Source organism: Palaemon carinicauda, chromosome 35 (genome assembly GCF_036898095.1).
Source record: "Palaemon carinicauda isolate YSFRI2023 chromosome 35, ASM3689809v2, whole genome shotgun sequence".
NCBI lineage: Eukaryota > Metazoa > Arthropoda > Malacostraca > Decapoda > Palaemonidae > Palaemon > Palaemon carinicauda.
The window spans coordinates 63,399,879-63,419,878 of NC_090759.1; the positions used below are offsets into that span (position 1 = coordinate 63,399,879).

The 20,000-nt window shown below is 35.7% G+C and overlaps 1 protein-coding gene and 1 long non-coding RNA gene across 2 annotated transcripts in view; one reads left to right on the forward strand and one right to left on the reverse strand.

The window, feature by feature from the left end:
- The window catches only part of LOC137627798 (uncharacterized), a 173,818-nt gene extending 159,651 nt beyond the window's left edge, over positions 1-14,167 (forward strand). Inside the window, exon 4 of the long non-coding RNA XR_011041223.1 lies at positions 14,047-14,167. This is a non-coding gene — a long non-coding RNA (uncharacterized lncRNA). The remainder of the gene's footprint in view (positions 1-14,046) is intronic.
- Positions 1-20,000, reverse strand: part of Ser (Serrate) — a gene marked incomplete in the record, with an annotated part of 98,830 nt that overhangs the window by 45,613 nt on the left and 33,217 nt on the right.

Sequence of the window (20,000 nt, forward strand, 5' to 3'; positions counted from 1 at the left end):
CTTCAATTTACGGTATCCCCAACTCTAAACTTCAAGCAAAACTTGGATAAATAACACAAATGAAACAGCAAGAATACAAATACGTGAATCATAAGCAAAGAATTGGAGGAAGAGATATTGTAGTACATGGAAAGGGAAACTACTTCACACAAGGAAGAAAATCCAAAGGAAAAAGGAGAAGGATGAATAGGTGCATAAGAAACATAATCTGCCAATTTCTTTGATGTTTCGTCATCTCTCTCTCTCTCTCTCTCTCTCTCTCTCTCTCTCTCTCTCTCTCTCTCTCTCTCGTGCTTCCGTGGTATCGTTTTTCTTCCTCCCATCTTTCTCTTTTTTTTTTCTTCCACGCCCGTGTCTCCACCCATCTTGAACTCCTAATCAATTACCTTTGGCCCGCTAGTTCTCTCACTCTTTTCTTGACATTTCTTGCAAGTCAATTTTTTGCTTTCTCTTTCTTACTTGAATTTCCTCTTTTCTCGATGATTTTTTTTTTATTTCACTCTCCTTTGTTCCACAGAAATGAATACCACTATTTATATATCTATCTTTAAATAGAATTTGGGATTCTGTGACTTTTATTACAGGCTACGATTAATAATAGTATTTTAGGAAAAATCAATGGGAAAGTTGGATTTAAAAACACATTTCTGTAATTAAAAGAGTATTCATTATGAAATTCGGAAATCCAATTATTGAAAGGGAAACTAAATTGTGGATAGAAAATCTCCAAAATGGTGAACAAAATATAGAACTATTCATAGGATATATTCATTGTCAATCATAAGAATTTAAGACCGATTAAGAATTATGGAAAGAAAATGAAGAATATATTATTTTAGATTTTGTGATACAGTTAATGTTTATCATGTCTTAGCTTCAATATCTTTATGGAAATATACAAGTATCCAATGGCAAAAAAAAAAAAAAAGTATATATCATGAGAAACATAGTATGAAAGAAAGAAGATTTCCTTTTTAACATATTCGTAATACTAGTTTTGCGGTGCTGAGAACCCGCCTTTATAACTCGTGTCAGCTCAATATATGTAGCTTATAATCTTTGAAATCGTACATGATTGAGTAGCTTCGTAAAGTCTTGATTTGAATTTTGTGTGTTTATCATAACTCACTCAGACACCTTTTAATATTTTTTGATTTGTATACTGACTTTCTCTTACTTCGCAATAAAACTCCTCCTTAAATAATCCGAGTCTTAATGTGCATATACTGTACATACATATATACTGTGTGTGTGTGTGTGTGTATATATATATATATATATATATATATATATATATATACTGTATGTTATACATATGTATTTATATATATATATTTATATTCATATATAATAATACATGTATAGAGGTGACTTCACAGTTCTTTGGCAAAAGAATTCAACTAAATTGTATACATACATATATATATATATAATATATATATATATATATATATATATATATATATATAATTACAGTTTCCCGTGACTGGAGAAAAACCCTCCATCATCATTCAATATAAAGAAGAACGAAAAAGTAAACGGGGAAGCGTTTTAAATTAAAAAGAGTATATTGGAAAAAATGTAGAAAGCAATTTGCAAAGGCTACAAATGCACTCTAAACTTTCCATTACCCAAAATCTTGTAAAGAGACCACCGTTAAAAATGCAAACTCCTCATTTCTCAAAAAGGAAATAGGAGGGGCAGTAGGCAATTGCCAATCAATCAAGGTGATTACCTCTTGTTTGCCCTTTCCAGGACGGTTTTCCAGGTCTTCCATATTCTGCAGGTCGTTCCGAATCAACCTCCGAAGGAGCTTCGGGTTTCGCTTCTTTTTAAAAGAAGAAGGAGTGGAAAAAATGGGTTTCTTTTTTAAGCAATTCCCCTCCCATCACTCACGCCCATTACGTTGTGTGCTAATTCTTTGACGGGTTTTGCGAGGTTGGGTTATTCCAGGTTGTTTCAATTGATCTTTTCCAGGGAGTAGGAGTAGGAGGAGGAGGAAGACGCATTATTAGACAGTTCCAGATTGAGTTTCAAAAGGTTAGTTCCATATAGAAGGTTTCATTGTTATCAGTAATATTATTCAAAATATACAAACATTCATATGAAAAAAAAACCTTAAAATCTATTCGGGATGCTCATACGTAAAAGCAAAAAACTAAAGCAAATAAAACCACTAAAATACTGAGATGAATCGAGGAAAATAAGTATGTATATATATATATAATATATATATATATATATATATCCTATGCAAATATAAAAAAAATAAACTGAAAATGGCTATATAACAGACTAAAATTTCACGCAAAATTATTTTTAAACTGATAGGAAAGTGGTGTTCATTTTTTCCGAATGCATGATTTGACAGCAAATTTGTTAAAAGACTGACCACAAGAGTACTGGAAGAGCTGGAAGGGGGTGGGGGAGTGAAGGGTGGATGGGTAGGTGTGATCATTCCGTGAGAGGTTTCCATGAGATCTGTACACACTCTGGGTCGCTCAGACTTACCAAGAGATCGCGAAATCCGTGATGGGTTTGCATGAAGGAATGCTTGCCCACAGTCACGCAAGACCCCTCCCATGGGTAAACCGAAATGCTTGGGAACCCGAGCAGGGCCTGGCTGTCTGTCTGCTTTGCTTTCCCGTTTTCCAAACCTCTGCGTGCACTCGCTGTGATTGAAAAACGCCTCGATGCATCTCCTCACTTCATTAGAGAATCGTCCTCGAACGAAAAACCTGACACTTTTCGTGCATTACCGGTGGTGTAATATTCTTTTAGTGTGTGTGAAGAAAATTTATGGTATATAAGAATTACAGTTATAGCCAAGTCAAAGTCTTAGAATTGTACAGCTGCCTTCAAGATTATAAGTCACAGGCAATGTAAAGCCTTAGAGTTAATAAGCTAAGCAGGATTTGCAGAATGTGGAATAAAAACGTGACGGGAACATAAGCAGTGAGCAAAGTAGACTCCATTTAGAATATCCATTTCAGAAGACCTCCTTAATTCACTTCGTAATTGAATCGAGTTAAAATGACACAAGAAGCAACGACGTGCTTCTCATTTCAAGAACTGTTTATAGCTCTTTACTGATGTAAAGAGATTCAATTAAAAGATACTAGAAAGAAGGAAGACAGGTGCTGACACCTACCTGAGATAATTAAGCGAAGAATTATGGGATTAATTTAATATATGCATTAAAGACAGATATTTGCTGAAGGGTGGTGTAGGATTAAAATAATTACATCATTCTTCTTCTTCTTAGCCGATCATGATGTAGGCTTGCTGTGTATTATATAAGCATATAACAAAAAATACAAGTGGGTATATACCCCCATAAAAATAGCAAGATGCTTTTAATAGCAATCTTAATTAATTAGAGGTTAAAGCATTCCGGATTTTCTTTAAAAAAAAAAAAAAAAAAAAAAAAAAACACATAAAAAGACACAAATCATCCAGGGTTTCTGTTAAGTCGAATTTCTTGGCTTCAATAAATCTGAGGCAACGCGCCCCAAATCCCATAAGTCAAGATGGGAATTGCACAACGGAAAAAAACTGAGGCAATGATCCGAGAGCGTGCCAATTGTCGTCTCACGCAGATTGCAAACTCAGCATGCACGATTTGGCATCTTGAATCATTATTGGCACTCAGTAAGACAAATGGACTCATTAAATGTCAAACACTCCCCGTGAAATTGCATGTGAAAGTCGGGAAACTTGAAGCTCAGCGGCCTCTGTGTTCTTTAATGAAATTGCGTAATTATTCATTTTTTAAAGGGAGATTTTCGTGAAGGCAATACCCTTCTCATAAAAGAAAAATAAGAAATAATCTTTGGGTTAATCGAAAAGCTGATGAATTTCTGGACGGGTTTTATTATTAACATTTTGCAAATATTCGATATTTGGGTCTTTTGGGGAGTTTCAAACGACTTTTTATTTTTCTTATAAATGTTTAAGCATGAGATATAAAGAAAAAGGTTTCTTACTTGATACAAACAGATTAATATCAGAGTTAAGAGATCTTGTAGATAGTGACTTCAATGCACACTGTGCCATCACACTTGAAGGTTTTGTAGATGAAATCTCTAGTGGGTAGGTCAAAATTACATTTAGTATTTAAAAGAAAAATCCTTTTATACGCAGATTAATATCACACTGTACTGACGCAACAATATTCTTATTAAAAAGTCAGACTTTCACCAGTTCGGTGTAGTTACCTTCCAAATGGTGGGCTATCAAGAATAAAAGCACTCCTCGTTAGCTGATGGAGTAGTGATTTTCGCGTTCAATTTCACGAGCCACGGAAGTGGTCACTACTTTTTTCATAATTTTTTTTTCTAAGCGGATTTTTATTAAAGATCTTCACTTATTTCTATACTATTGTTATGAATTATTATTTTGAATTTTATATCAAATTGTTTTAGATTGTTCTATTTTGAATTAAATTTTACTTTTTTCTATTTCATATTCAATTATTCTTCTGTTTTTTTTTTTATTATGCATTTCTGTTCTTTTTACTTTCAAATATTGCTTCTTTATTTGCATATTTTCCCCTTAATGTAACGTCCGCGATGTTTGTGGATAAAGTCATCACGCAGTGTAAATAAACATTATCATCTTCCTCCTTTCCGCTTGGCCCTCTCAACATCGGTGACAAAAACACACCTTTTTGTTGACACCAACAGCGGGTCGTCCACTGCACACGTCATAATGCCTCTGCTGGCCACATGTTTTCCGTTTGAGCAATTTATGTGACTGTTTTGGGAGGACAGTGACTGCTGATTTCATTTCTCTCCCTCTCTCGTATAATAAACAAACAACAACAGTATTATTGCTACTACATCGGAAAAAAGAGGAAAGAAAAATATTTTTAACATAACAATAAAAATTGTGACCCTGACATCTGCTTCGTAAAGCTTGAATTCATAAAATATATTCGGCATTAAAAATTACTCCATAATCACTTGATATTTTGTACGCGTCTAAAAACACTAGACTTGACAGTATCACTCAACAATATGAATATTAATTTCTGTTTGTTTGCAAAGTCATGTAGACTGTGCTTGCGGAGTTGTAGCTTGTTAAGGAAAACATTTCAGTTGACGTAAAGCGATATTGAAGACCGATCAAAATCGAACCATATTTACAGTACCAATGACTGATCAAGAAATAGATTTGACCTTTTGTGAAGTTTCAGTAGACAAATACAATATATATATATATATATATATATATATATATATATATATACATATATATACATATATATATATATATATATATATATATAATATATATACATATATATATATATATATATATATACATATATATATACATATATATATATATATATATATATATATATATATATATATATATATATATATATAGATAGATAGATAGATAGATATATAGCCAAACCCCAGACATGAATAAGGATATGTCTGAGACCTTTGTCTTGCTGTAGACTAGAAACGGCTGTTGTTGTTGTTGTGCGTGTGTGTATATGTATATATATATATATATATATATATATATATATATATATATATATATATATATATATATATATATATATATGTGAGAGTGTGTGTGTGTACACGAGAGAGAGAGAGAGAGAGAGAGAGAGAGAGAGAGAGAGAGAGAGAGAGAGAGAGAGAGAGACTTAAAATATATGAAAAAAATAATTCGTGGGAAAAACTGGAGATCACTGTACATTCAATCAAGCAAAAGGACATAAATAACATATTTCTTGGGAATTCTGACTAAATTCCCACGCGTTTAGCGTCGATGATGACACGTAGAAAAGGGTCATCAGAATTCACCACAGGTCACCTTCTTTCTTCCCAACAGCAGAGGTCAACGTGTATTCGACATCCACATTCCACTATAAGTATGATTAGCAGAGTGAAAGGTTAAGAAGTACGATCCGGTCAATTTCTGCATGTTCTTCAATAATTCGAATTGGAACCCCACCCCAAAATACTGTCCCAAAAGATGTATATACTGTACAGGCTAACACTCGTACTCCTCAAACCCCCCACCCCACCCCCCCCACCCCCCCACCCCAAAAAAAAGGGGCGTGGGTAAGAAGACCAATTTGTGTGTCTCCAAAAGCTATGCTTGAATACACACACATTCAAAGCGATGTCATGAGGACGGGCTGGGGCTACACACACACACACACACACACACACACACACACACACAGACGAAAAGCAACGTCATGCTGCCGGGGCTGAAGCTGTCCCAAAGTCAGAGCTTGCACGCGCGGGCGACATGCACGCACTCAAGCAGAAACCACGAAACAAACATTATCTCATCCGAATAATTTCCTTAATGGCAACCTTCATCGATGGCTCGGCGCTGATATGATTTGAGTTATGAAGGAATCTGAGGATTCCAAAAATAAAAGAAAAATAGCAATATAAACATTGAGGAAGTCTCGTTGAATTTAAACGTAGGGAACTGTCTCTTGGAATTAAAGCAAAGCACCCATGAAGGAGAGATATAATGAGCCATATCTAATATTCATTGAAATGGGGTGAATACACTATAAAGAGCCATTCATACTGAAAAGATTATTCAGTGGAGAACATCTTTCACATTAGGATTCAAAATGTTAAGTAATACAGAGCTAAAAGTCATAAAAGCAAAGTGAAATATTTTTAAACTACGTCATAATTATAATAGTGAAATAAAAAAAAATCTTTAAAGTGGGATGAAAATTTTATAATCATATTTGGAAAACGGAACCTTTTTGAAAAATAAGATATTCGGCACGAAAAAATTAACTAGAAATACGAACCTTCATCTCATTTAAAATTAAAGAAAAAATACGTCATATCAACGAATAATTATGATGCAAGCTGCAATTGATAACAATGAAGCCAAAGGAATCAACAGGATAACGAGTATAAAAACAAAAGCAAGAATATTCCACAAATTAATAAGAAAGTATCCATAACCTAACAAAGAAGAACATTATATAGCAGTAATATATTTAATGATTGAGTCAAAGAACTTATACAAAATTGAAGACAAGAATATTTTATTAAGAAAATAATATTGTACAACAAGCAATACACGGAAATCCTCAAAAAAGAATCACGATACAGTATTCAATTTCTACAACTGTGACTTCTGAACTTGCCTCATTCCTGGGCAAAAATATTCAATTTTGCTAACAATAACGGATTGAAAATAGATTACCACAGTATTTTATAACACCCAAAAGAGGCAAATCCTCAAATAAAACATAGGACCCAGACAATCCCCTCCCACTCCCACTCCTATCGCTAAATGATCTCCTCACTCCCGAACTAGGGATGGGAAGGAACAGGACAGCGCCTCCAGCCCCGTTTCTTAACTCCTCTGCCTCGCCTCAGTCGTGATAATTCAGAGAGTTATTATACATACACAAGCGAATCTCTTCGGCAGTGAAGCCGTGACCCCGGGAGTCTCCTCCGGTCGTGATAATCGGTCATGTCAGGTCAAATAATATATCTGAATTCCTCCGCTCGCAATCGTAGATAATTGCACACGTCAGAGATATTACCCAAAAAGACTGCTTGCATGCTTCTCTCTCTCTCTCTCTCTCTCTCTCTCTCTCTCTCTCTCTCTCTCTCTCTCTCTCTCTCTCTCTCTCTCTCTCGTTTTAGATTCAACGCTCTGAAACTACAAAGAAGAAATTTGATCGTAAATCACTTTTCACCGCGACATGAAATATATATTTTCCCCTTGACATATTTTACGCTTGAGAGAATGATAGTTTATTTTCTGGACATTTTCATCCTGGACAGTTTTCATTTGCTCTCTCTCGAATTTAATTCAATCGCAAGATTAAACTCTCCTTCCTCCTCCTCCTCCTTGGTGTCTTTTCCCGGATCAGTTATCTATACAAGCCAAGAGAAGCCATTTTTTTTCTTGATGCTCCTCTTATCTTCTTTCTCCTTCCTGGAGTTTTTTCGTCTCCCTTTATCTCTTGACTCCTTCCTTAATCCGTGGTAACCGTTTTTTTCATTTCCTGTCGGGGGTCACTTTAGGTTATTTTTTTATGTACGTTACAGCTAAAGTGTCCTTACAGCTGTAGTGGTTGTAGCAGTTTTAAAACTAGTACGTAGTGGTGATGATATAAATTGTAAATAAACAAACATTCGGTACATATATATATATATATATATATATATATATATATATATATATATATATATATTTATATATAGTATATACAAATACATACATACATAAAATGTTTAAATATCACTTGTCATTCTCAGGAATAAATTTCCCTAAAAATTGGATACTGAACGAGGTGAGTGAAGAGAAAAAAAAAAAACGTAACAGCATATAAGGAAATCACAAGTAGGGCAAAATCGTTATCGCTTTTCATAGAATTTTACGACAGTTTGGGGCGACAAGACTCATTGAAAAGTAGAGGAAATGAAATAAAGAGGAGGTCGAGTTCTTTTTCAAAAGATCAGTTGGAAGGGGGAGAGAGCGAGGGGTGGGGGCCAAGTAGCTCCGACGTCAATAGCAACTTGGTTTACATATGTCTCATGGAAGAGTAAAAGCTAACATACACGATTTCGTTCCAGAGTCCATTTTTATTGCTCTGGTTTTTGCGTGTCCGTCAGTCAGTCCGGTCTCTCTCTCTCTCTCTCAACGATGCCGGATACTAAGAAGATGCAGTACTAAGCATTGCCGGACGGATGGTCCAACGCCCGAATGATGTACCCAAAGATTTTTGTTGTGTGGGGGGATAAAAAATAATAACAAGACACTAAAACGAATGGCGAACAAGCGACGGCCTGTGGCTACAACCGAACATAAGTCTTTAACTCTTTTACGACGCCTCTTTACACACAACGACTTGCCAATGACACTCCCGAAGGATGTTTCTCTTTGAGGTCCAGCCGCGTCAGGAACATCGTCAGTGGGGTTGGACGACACGGCTTCTAAGGCAACCCAAAAAAATACGGCGTGAACCAAAGGAAGGAGCTATAATAAAGTGGGCCTTCTGAACAAAAAACTTTTATTTTCTAAACTTTTTCATACGTGGTCTTCTGAATAAAAGGAAGGGGGCGTTTTGGGGGGATATTTTCCTTCTTACACGCAATACCTGAATGGTCCAACAATGTCCTACTTCGATCCCTTTTCATCACTGAATCTTCTGTACCCCATAAAAATGGGCCATGCAACTGCAAGAACCCGAAATATTTCTTGGAGAAGCAACCATTTCCAGATCGAAAAAAAAAACATGGCTCAAATCACCTCATAAAAGTAGATAATTGGACAATTTGTGCCGTGGACACATGAGGACACTTCTCCCCGAAAGACAACGTTGTTATTTACAAGGCGCTTTAAGATACAGAACATTTACAAGTCGCTTTATTAGATGCAAAACATCATCTTGGACTTCTGTTAGGACCAGAGTTTAGTTCTGTCTGGGTGTTTTAATAGTCAAGATTACCCTTTATGAGACCATTGTGTATTCGTTGATTCTTAAAAACAAACTAGAATTTTCTTAAAGATCTAATTCCCCATGGCCATTCTTATAAAGCATTTTATTGCTTCCTCTGTAAAAATTTGAATACTGTCTAGAAGTCAAAGGGTTATATGAATAAAATGCATAAATTTACATGCTTTCCATAAATACATGTGCATGTAAATAAACACAATATCAAAAACACATTCTTCATTGAAAACACATCTCAAAAAGCAGAATGTTTTGCAAATAACGTTTAAACAATCTTATGTCCGGCTTGTTCTTCATAAAAGGGAGAGAAAAAAAAATAGATGTTTTTCTTCCCGTGATAAAAACAGTAACAACTTAGACGACACGAAATAGACATGGGAATGTATAAGTCCAATAAATAAGTATGCAAGAGACCAAATGGCGAAAGAGAAAAAAAGGAGACGAGGACGATTCGTGAACAGTCAAAAATCAATTCTGTTTTATGACCACAAACACTCATAAATCTCGTCTGCTTCAATGGCAATCATGAAAGGTGTCAATGCTACACTTGGGCGTGGAAGGCCGTAGGGTTTTTCTCATAAGCCCAACCACCATATATGGTCCTTTGTAGATTGTAAAAAGGCAATAAATTACAGTACATAAAATTCTATCATAAAAAAGTCATGCAGAGTATAGAGAGATATGATCTCCTATAACCTTTTATAGCAAGGGCTGCATTATCCATAAAAAAAACACTCATATGTGCACGTATGGATATGTATGAAAATTCGCAAATTATTATTTTTATTTGCTAGGATACAAACCTAGTTGGAAAAGCAGGATGCTATTAAGCCCAGGGGCTCCAACAAGGAAAATAGCCCAGTGAGGAAGGGAAAAAAGGAAAATAGAATATTTCAAGAAGAGTAACAAAATTGAAATAAATATCTCCTATATAAACTATAAACCTTTAACAAAACAAGAGGAAGAGAAATAAGTAGAATAGTGTGCTCGAGTGTACTCTCAAGCAAGAGAACTCTAACCCAAGACAGACGAATTTTCTGTGCACATTACCAATGAAAACATATAATCAGAATTCACGTGGGAGTGAAATGATTCGCGGGCGTTAACGGTTGCATAATGCCTGTATGTTCGTGTGTGCGTTCCTTGACCATCCTCACGTGAGACTCCTAAATCCTCCACAGTGAAGAAAAGAAGCGGAACAAGACAGGAGGATTAAGGACTATAAGCAGATCTGCATCTCGATAACATTCGAACGATTCCATAAGCCTTCTCCCCTTTCACTATACTCATAAATACATATGTTGCAGACATACGCAGCGATGCTGGAAAACATGATATAAAAAGACAGTCTTAAAGCGAGACTGCTCCATTTACATACAATAAGACGCATTTATCTTAGTTTAGTTATAAAATAACCTTGAGCTGACCAAACCGGAGGGATTTCGGTGTATTCAAGCACTTAACATTTACTTCGAACGAACCAGTATGGTCTTAACAAGCCACACATATCATTGTATTTAAATGAAAGAATGAAAATTTTCTATCGCATAAAACACTTCTTGACCACCAAACGGCCAAACAGACGCACCCTACTGTATAGTTTTTTTTTCTTTCATAAACCGATCTCGCGTACAAAATGCAATCCCAGCCGGTTGGACTCACTACACGAATCAAAAATCCTCCCCCATACGCTATTGGCCGACGCCTTTCCGAGCTGGCCAATGGAAAGCAAGATAACCTCTAACCTGCATCGCGATAGTCTCACTCCAGAGACCCAACTCCTCTTTCCAGGACGCCACTGGAGGGAGGAGGAGGCCGCAAAAACTGGACGGCTTTTGTCGTCGCTTGGGTAACCCCGCGTGTCAATATCAATAATAAAGAAACCAACAAGGAAAACAGCAGCAACTTACAGGGTCAGCAAGGTATGAACAGCGTCAACGGACACTTGTTGAAAAACCTTCTCACGCAAGATACCACTTTCTTTACCTCGAATGCTTCTCTTCAAGATAATATCTTTTTAGGTTTTTTATTATCTTTCTTCACCCTTTCCTTAATGTGTGTTTTGCGTGGACGAGATAGATTATCTTATGAACAGAAACCCGACGATTTTCATTCGCCTGGAATTAAATTTTGACTCCTCTTCAAGTCCAGGGCTTCTCTCTGTTGTCTTTTTCCTCTTCATTGTGCACGCGTGCGTGTACGTACACACACACACATATATATATATATATATATATTTACACAAACACACACACACACACACACACATATATATATATATATATATATATGGATAATTTTTATATTCTCCAAATATTTTACAAAATAATGACATATATGATCCAGAGGTGTTATACTCTTAAAACACAAGAAACTTAAAGAAAATTCTTAAACAAAGACTGATATGGCACAAATCTATAATTCATGATATGATTTAACCTTCTGATATATTAACCGGTAGCTATAAATTTCAAGAACCGTGAATTTCTAAAACATTTAGAGATTTACACAAAGAAAATTCACTTTTTTCCTCACAAAACTAAACCCTTGATAAAGGTTACCATATATTCTAAGGCTCCAGAAAAAAATAGAAATAAAATCCACTCTATGTTTTTAAAAAGAGACCTAATCTATAACTATTTACACGAATAAATTTTGTCATACACAATAGGCGAGTCTACTTTTGGTAAACAAGCATAGAATTTATCTACTGCTACTTAATTTTCATGATGTTCGAAATCATTTCCAAAGCAATAGCATTTTAAGGAAAGTTAATCCTGCAATCTCTGGTCATCTGAAAGGGATCCAGGTCAAGGAAAGGGCAAAAGGATTGTTATGGGTCACGTCCTCCTCATACATTCATGTGCATGACTGTCATGATATAATGCTTAAGTATTCTTCATCCACCAATTCATCTTTCCATTATTATTTACGGCCTCGGTATATAGATATATATTACTATTTACGGTCTCGGTATATAGTTGTAATAATATTGAATAAATATTTCACTGAATATTGATAGCTGGAGTAGCCAGATTTTTCAGGCAGTGTAGCTCAAGTCTGCTCTATCACATTTGAGAAAATTATTCATCACCAAGAATGATGATACTCTTCCTTTCTCAATATTCCAAAATCTCAGGAGCTGCAAATTTTGTTAAAAACACTTATTTATTAATTATTTTCTTCCATCGACTCTCCTTTTCACTTACTTAAGAATTCTCTTCAGAGGAAACCCTCTTGGCAAATCAAATAAAGACAGATTTACTTAATTCAAAATGGTAATATAAAGTTGAAAATCATATATATTTTACCCCTGTGGACATCTTAAGATATCACTTGATAATTGACTTGGGCTTTAAGTTCAAAATATACGTTTATATCTAATAAACGATTGTGAATTACGAATAATATTGCTAATAAGTGCCTTAGAGCTTTAAAGAAAATAGTCAGTTTCAATAAACAAATCGGAAACTTCTCTCGGCAGTGATAGTAGGTGGTTATGACCGGATTTTGACAAGCAAATGATATAATCATACGACCGATCACTGAAGCAATATTATAATGTAGTTTGGGCAAATGGCTTTTTGATTCCAGTCTGATCAATTTTCCAGAGTAAAACTTGGTCAACCGTCTTTCCATAGCATGAAATTTATTAGATGATTAGAAGAAAAATGGTAACTTTAATTCCAGGAAATTAATGAATAGAGTACGAAAGATTAGTTCATCTAATCCTTCGTACTCCTGGTGAATTTAATTACAGGATATTAATGAATAGAGAGTACGAATGATTAGTTCATCTAATATTCGTACCCCTGATGAATTTAATTACAGGAAATTAATGATTAGAGGAGTACGAATAAATAAATAAAACATGGTAATTTTACTTTTAGTTGCATATATATGTTTGGGAAATATTCCAAAATATTCTGACCCATTTGGAATTGAGGCAGGTCACGATCTGCCAGATCGAGGTGACCCTTACTTGTAAAACGGCCGAATGACTCGGACTCTAGAAGGATTAAATTCAATCCGCCTCGGAAGCTTCACGCCTCAACAGAGCCAACCCAAAAGAGGTTTAGGAAGAAACCAGAGAGAGAGAGAGAGAGAGAGAGAGAGAGAGAGAGAGATTTATCAACGAAACGGCAGATTACCCATGGTTAGTAAATTTTCTTCAAGAGTTTCAAATTATATACATACATACATACATATATATATATATATATATATATATAACAACAACAAATACAGCCGTTTCTAGTCCACTGCAGGACAAAGGCCTCAACGTGTCTGGGGTTAAACCATTTCCATCTCCAAGCTGGCCACTGCAGATTGGAGTTTAGTCTGATCGCCCACATCAAACCAACCTAGTATGGGTGGTCTTGACTATAGTACAGCTTTGCTATTAGTATTGAAATCCTAATAGGAGCAAATCTCATAAAATAAGACCCAGAAGCCCAATAATTATCCCTATAGACTACAATAAAACAATGTTCATTGCCAGAGAAATTCCTCCTCCCCCCCAAAAAAAAAAATTCTTTTCATGGCCATTAACCTTCCATTTCCAGGTGTGTCTCAGGATTCCATTAGGACAACTGCTACCAATGCCTTTGACCCAAGGAAGCTTAGACAGCCAATAATCCTACTGGGTATTAAAACTCCGAGTCTCGCAGCTTTCCTAGGGTAAGAAGCCTCCAGAAGACGCAGCTGCTGCTGCCGCTGCTGCTGCTGCTGTTGCTGCTGCTAAGAGTAACCCCGTGACCTCTGAAAGGTTGAGGTGTTTGCTAATGTCTCGACATGACGACCGTGTAATTAAAGATTTAAGGGAACTGGTCAGAGATGGCGTCTCCACTGATTCCATCGGATTTCTTTTGTAAATATATTTAATGAAACATATTTCTCGTGTTTGTCTGTGATGTGATAGATCTCCAGTGTAAAATACTACTGAAAGGTGAATTACGATCCGGAAAGATAGGTATCTTTGTTTATAAATACACTTATAGCCTAAGCCAATTAGTAAGAGATATCTTAAGATAACTTCAGTGGTAAATTATATTTATGATTTTCAACTTATTACCATTTTGAATTTAGTAAATTAGTTCAAATAAACAGGAAAAAAAATTATTTTCGGCTTGTGGGTCAGTGCAGCATCACTGAATTGGAAAATGTAATACGCATGAATACAATCCTTTTTGGCAATCTTATGTTAAATAATGAAGGCTAACGAGTACTTTTCTTAATTACTAATGTCTCTACGTCTTAACAATCGCAATGTGATCAGCGGCAATCTAGAGAAAGTAAGAGAAAACAAGTTTTTTTTTTTTTTTTTTTTTTTTTTTTTTTTTTTTTTAATTCAACGTTTAATCCGAGTGAAGAAGAAATATCAACAATTTTCCAATAGTAAATAATAGAATAAATTGTTATTATTATTATTATTATTATTATTATTATTATTATTATTATTATTATTCATTATCATTATTATTACAGATGTGCAAACATTCCTATGAACCGAGCTAAAAATGCCATTATTATTATTATTATTATTATTACTTGCTAAGCTACAACACTGTTTGGAAAAGCAGGATGCTATAATTATACCCAGGGACTTCAACAGGGAAAATAGCCCAGTGAGGAAAGGAAACAAGGAAATAAGAGAAGTAAATAACAACTAAAATAAAATATTTTAAGAGCAGTAACAACATTAAAATAAAAATTTCATATTTAGAATGTACACAACCACAAAATAGAATGCACGTATGCGGGAGCTGGGGGAAAAAATAAAAGAAAAACTGAAAGGCGATTTAAAACAAGAAGAAAAATCTTTGTTAAAGGTTTCATAAATTTTCCCCGAACTTTCTTCTTTCCTGTGAAACGCAACATGACAATGTCAGGAAGACACCCAAAACTAATTCTTTCCACAGATGGAATATCGATAGAGTTATAGGCAAGCGTTCCTTTTAAGAAGACACATTCAATTTCTCTCTCCTCTCTCTCTCTCTCTCTCTCTCTCCTCTCTCTCTCTCTCTCTAACCTTCAGTATTTTAAAATAAAATTTTTATATGCAATACAATTTATCATACCATCTGCTTTTCGATAAACAAAAAGTATAAATTGCATATTTGTATTTAATAATTGCATGCATAAACTCAAGCTGGTCGCCTATTTGCCTCATTTGTTTTCACTTGTAAAAGACTATTATACTTTTATCAAATTAATTGCCATACATAAGTCTCTCTCTCTCTCTCTCTCTCTCTCTCTCTCTCTCTCTCTCTCTCTCTCTCTTTTATCAAATTAATTGCCATACATAAGTCTCTCACTCACTCACTCACTCACTCTCACTCTCACTCTCACTCTCTCTCTCTCTCTCTCTCTCTCTCTCTCTCTCTCTGTAACTTTTTGAAGCATCACTTCCCAGATCACCAGATAAGATATTGCTTTCACGTCAACCCCCGTCGAGATAAGATGCAGATGCAAGATGAAGCATCCACGTAGGGGAGGGTGGGAGCTGGAGATGTTACTATTGGCATGTCTATATATGCGCTTGCTCTCATTTTTATGTAAAGTATGCAAATATGCTTCTTCAACTTTTCTAAGTTAAAACGAATATGTAATCTTATAAAAAAATTATTTTTGTATCATCGACTATTCATGGAATAAGAATTGTCGGGTACGACAGGTTGGTGTTTTGGAAAAATCAGCTGGAGAGAGAGAGAGAGAGAGAGAGAGAGAGAGAGGGGGGGGTATGTACCTATTAGGTTCATCCTTTCAAATTGGTTGATCGCTGAAGCTTGAGAGAGAGAGAGAGAGAGAGAGGAGAGAGAGAGAGAGAGAGAGCATAAACCTATTTGATTCATTTCAAAAAGTCAAAATTGGGAAAAATCGGGAGATGACCCACCCATTCCATGATTGGTTGACCGCTAAAGCTTGAGAGAGAGAGAGAGAGAGAGAGAGAGAGAGAGAGAGAGAGAGCATATACCTATTTGATTCATTTCAAAAAGTCAAAATTGGGAAAAATCGGGAGATGACCCACCCTTTCCATGATTGGTTGATCGCTGATGCTTAAGAGAGAGAGAGAGAGAGAGAGAGAGAGAGAGAGAGAGAGCGCATATACCTATTTGATTAATTTCAAAAAGTCAAAATTGGGAAAAAATCTGGAGATGACGCACCCTTTTCTCTGATTGGCTGATCGCCGAAGCTTGACCTGCATCTTAGCCAATCACCACCACGCCCATGACAAATCAACGAGTCACGCTATGCTGATTGGCGAGAGGAGAACTTCATGCCTTTGGTGATTGGCCGTTTAAATAGCATGACTGACCTTATGACACCTCTGCTTGACCACGCCCACCTGTGGGAACGAGGTCACTCTTGCACCCCTAACCTAAAGTTTTGAATCTAGAAAGGTGGTGGCAGGGGAGCTCGATGGAAGGGGGGGGGGGGAATTTTTGGGTTGTCTCCCGCTGTTGGCTATAATTTGTCACCGCGTGTGGTCCTTAACCCATCTCCCTTCGTTATGCAATGGCACAGGACTGATACCCCCCCCCCCCCTCTCTCTCTCTCTCTCTCTCTCTCTCTCTCTCTCTCTCTCTCATTTTTTATTGCCTAATGCACTGCGAGCCACTGCTGATAAGTCTATTGGAGTGCTGCTTTCAATTTAGATACAAGAGAGTCGTAAATCACAAAAGGGAGAGCAAGTCAGTCTATTTCACCTTTTATCTCTCTTGCTTATAAACAATTCGAATGCAATGATTAAATCAAATTACCTGCATACTTTCACATTTCTCATTTTGCTTGTTCGGGGACCAGTACTACACTGTGAGTATTTTACAACTGCTTGTTTTATGCTTCTTGGAGGAAAGCAACTTATTAAGATATACATCATGATTTCCTTTTATTTTATTGTAATGGGTTTTTTTTTCAGAGGAATTTTTGTAATTTATGAATGACAAATAATCGTCTCCCAATTCTTTTAAATATTAAAAAGGGGAAGTTATGAATTTGGCGGATGTCTTACCATGTAATACAGTAGGTAACTCTCTACCAATCACGTTCATGTTGTAAACACAACAGGATGGACTACAACCATCAACGTCACTTCGGATGGACAGCCAATTATAGGAGGGAGAACTCTCACTGAGAAAAAAAAAATTCCTTTACAAACTTCTTTTAATTGTGAACGATAACAGATTATTACTAGTACCTGAGAACCCATAGTAGTATTATAATAAAATCCTTACATTACAAGAAGAAATATATGGTTTTAAATTTTTTTTTTTTTTTAGTGAACCCCCAACTCCTGCCTATTATGTTTTTTTTCTTTTGTTTTATTAAATTTTACAGAAATTCCATTCATACACCAATTTGGGGAAAAGAAAAGAGACATGACGTTATCCTTATAAATGAAAAAAAAAAACTTGAAAGGTTGATAAATTAATTACAATTTTAGAGTACACAATTTCGTGGTTGTATTATTATTATTATTATTATTATTATTATTATTATTATTATTATTATTATTATTATTATTATTATTATCATTGATTATTATTATTCAACAAGAGCGATCACTCAAATAAAACATGCTAAAACGCAAGCAAAGCTCAAATAGTAGAATACCCGTGTGCATAAAAATGAAAAATAAATACACAATGGAGAGAGAGAGAGAGAGAGGAGAGAGAGAGAGAGAGAGAGAGAGAGACATACTATACGTGAAAAAATAAGATAAAATTGTAATCGTAATCATAAATTAATGTTATTAATCTCAAAATATATTCCCAACTATATTTTTCTCCTTTGATGTTGACTAATGAATCTACCTGTCAGTGCTGGTAATGAGGCCAGACTTTAAACTCGCTAGGAAATATTTTACTCAGATATATTTGTTCCCTTTGCTTAGTTCATATTCATAATATCATTCATCAATTGACTTGTTAACAATAGTCTCTCCCCGGGGGAGAGAGAGAGAGAGAGAGAGAGAGAGAGAGAGAGAGAGAGACAAGAATTTTGAATGTCTCAAAGGCTTTTTAGTCCATCCGCATTTCCTCTTTGGTAGAGCGATTTAGTTTAAGCATTTAGAGAGTTCTTATGATCTTGTCCAACTTATTCTTCTCGTTTATCGTTTTACTGTTTACTACATCCACTGGAAGTCTATTCCAAGTATTTTCTATTTTGTATGTAAAGAAATTGCACACTGAGTAGTGTTGTATTCTTTCAATTCCAATTTGTATCCGTGAGAGAGAGAGAGAGAGAGGAGGAGAGAGAGAGAGAGAGAGTAATTTTAAGAACACACTTTTAGATAGCACTTTAAATGAATATTAGAGGAATATTTTTTTTTGTATTGCAGTATTGCAAAACTAATAAAATACCGATTTATTGCAATTCACTCAAATTGGTGATGTATTCAAAATCCTTGCCGATAACACCCATCAGCGATAATGATTTGAGGAAAAAAACTTCAAAATAATATTCTAAGGGAGAGAGAGAGAGAGAGAGAGGAGAGAGAGAGAGAGAGAGAGAGAGAGAGAAAGAGAGAGAGAGAGAGAGAGAGAGAGAGAGAGAGAGATAAGTCCTAGGATCCCCCCTCCCTTCCCCAACACAGCGCCCAGCCGACATGACCCCGTACAAGAAATGGATCTGTGGACGCGCACAAAGAAAGACAATAAATAAGGCTAAAGACATATACACCTGAGATAAGGGCAGGTGAGGATATTGCTCAACGACTGGCACAGCACACGGTGATGGAGACATAAAAGAGGAACTTACCAAAGGAGATGGGAAGATAAGCAGCGGCCCTAATGATGATAAATGGCAGGGCGAGGCTGCAACGCCATGATAACGGGGGAAGGAAGAAAGTTCCAGGGATGAATGGATGGAAAGAAAAGGATTGAGAGACAGGAAAGGAGAAAAATCGTGTTAGTTTGATCTCTCTACCGTTTTGAAATTCCGGTTTCTGCATTCAACATATTTTCCAAATTGGGTAGGTATCGGCTTCCATTACAATGCATGACTGTTGATTGCAAATTCTATTTGCAGATGAAGTATTATTATTGTTGCACTTAATCTGATTTAAATATTAACTTAATCATTTATATTTCTCTACTCATATTACGAATATTGTTCTTAATTCCCACACTTTACTTTCCCAAACCTTCTGCAGTAATGTAGCATCATATATTTAGTTTTTTTTCCTCTCTCGCCTATATCTTTCTCTCACCGCCCTTATCCATTTATGTCCACCACTGGGACGTATCTTACGCTCCGAAGGACATTTACATCTTCCTCTGGTAATACTTATGTCCTTTCCATGGCCTGTGGAAGATATTGCTCCTTGGTGTCTCCTCGGCGGGGAGCATCACACAGTATTCCTTTATGCAAGATAAATATGCTCAATATCTTATCAGTGGTATTGCAGGACTTTCATTTCTCTCTCTCTCTCTCTCTCTCTCTCTCTCTCTCTCTCTCTCACTATGCAAAACATTCCTCACGATTTCTTTTTTCTTTAATCCTTGCTAGATTCTTG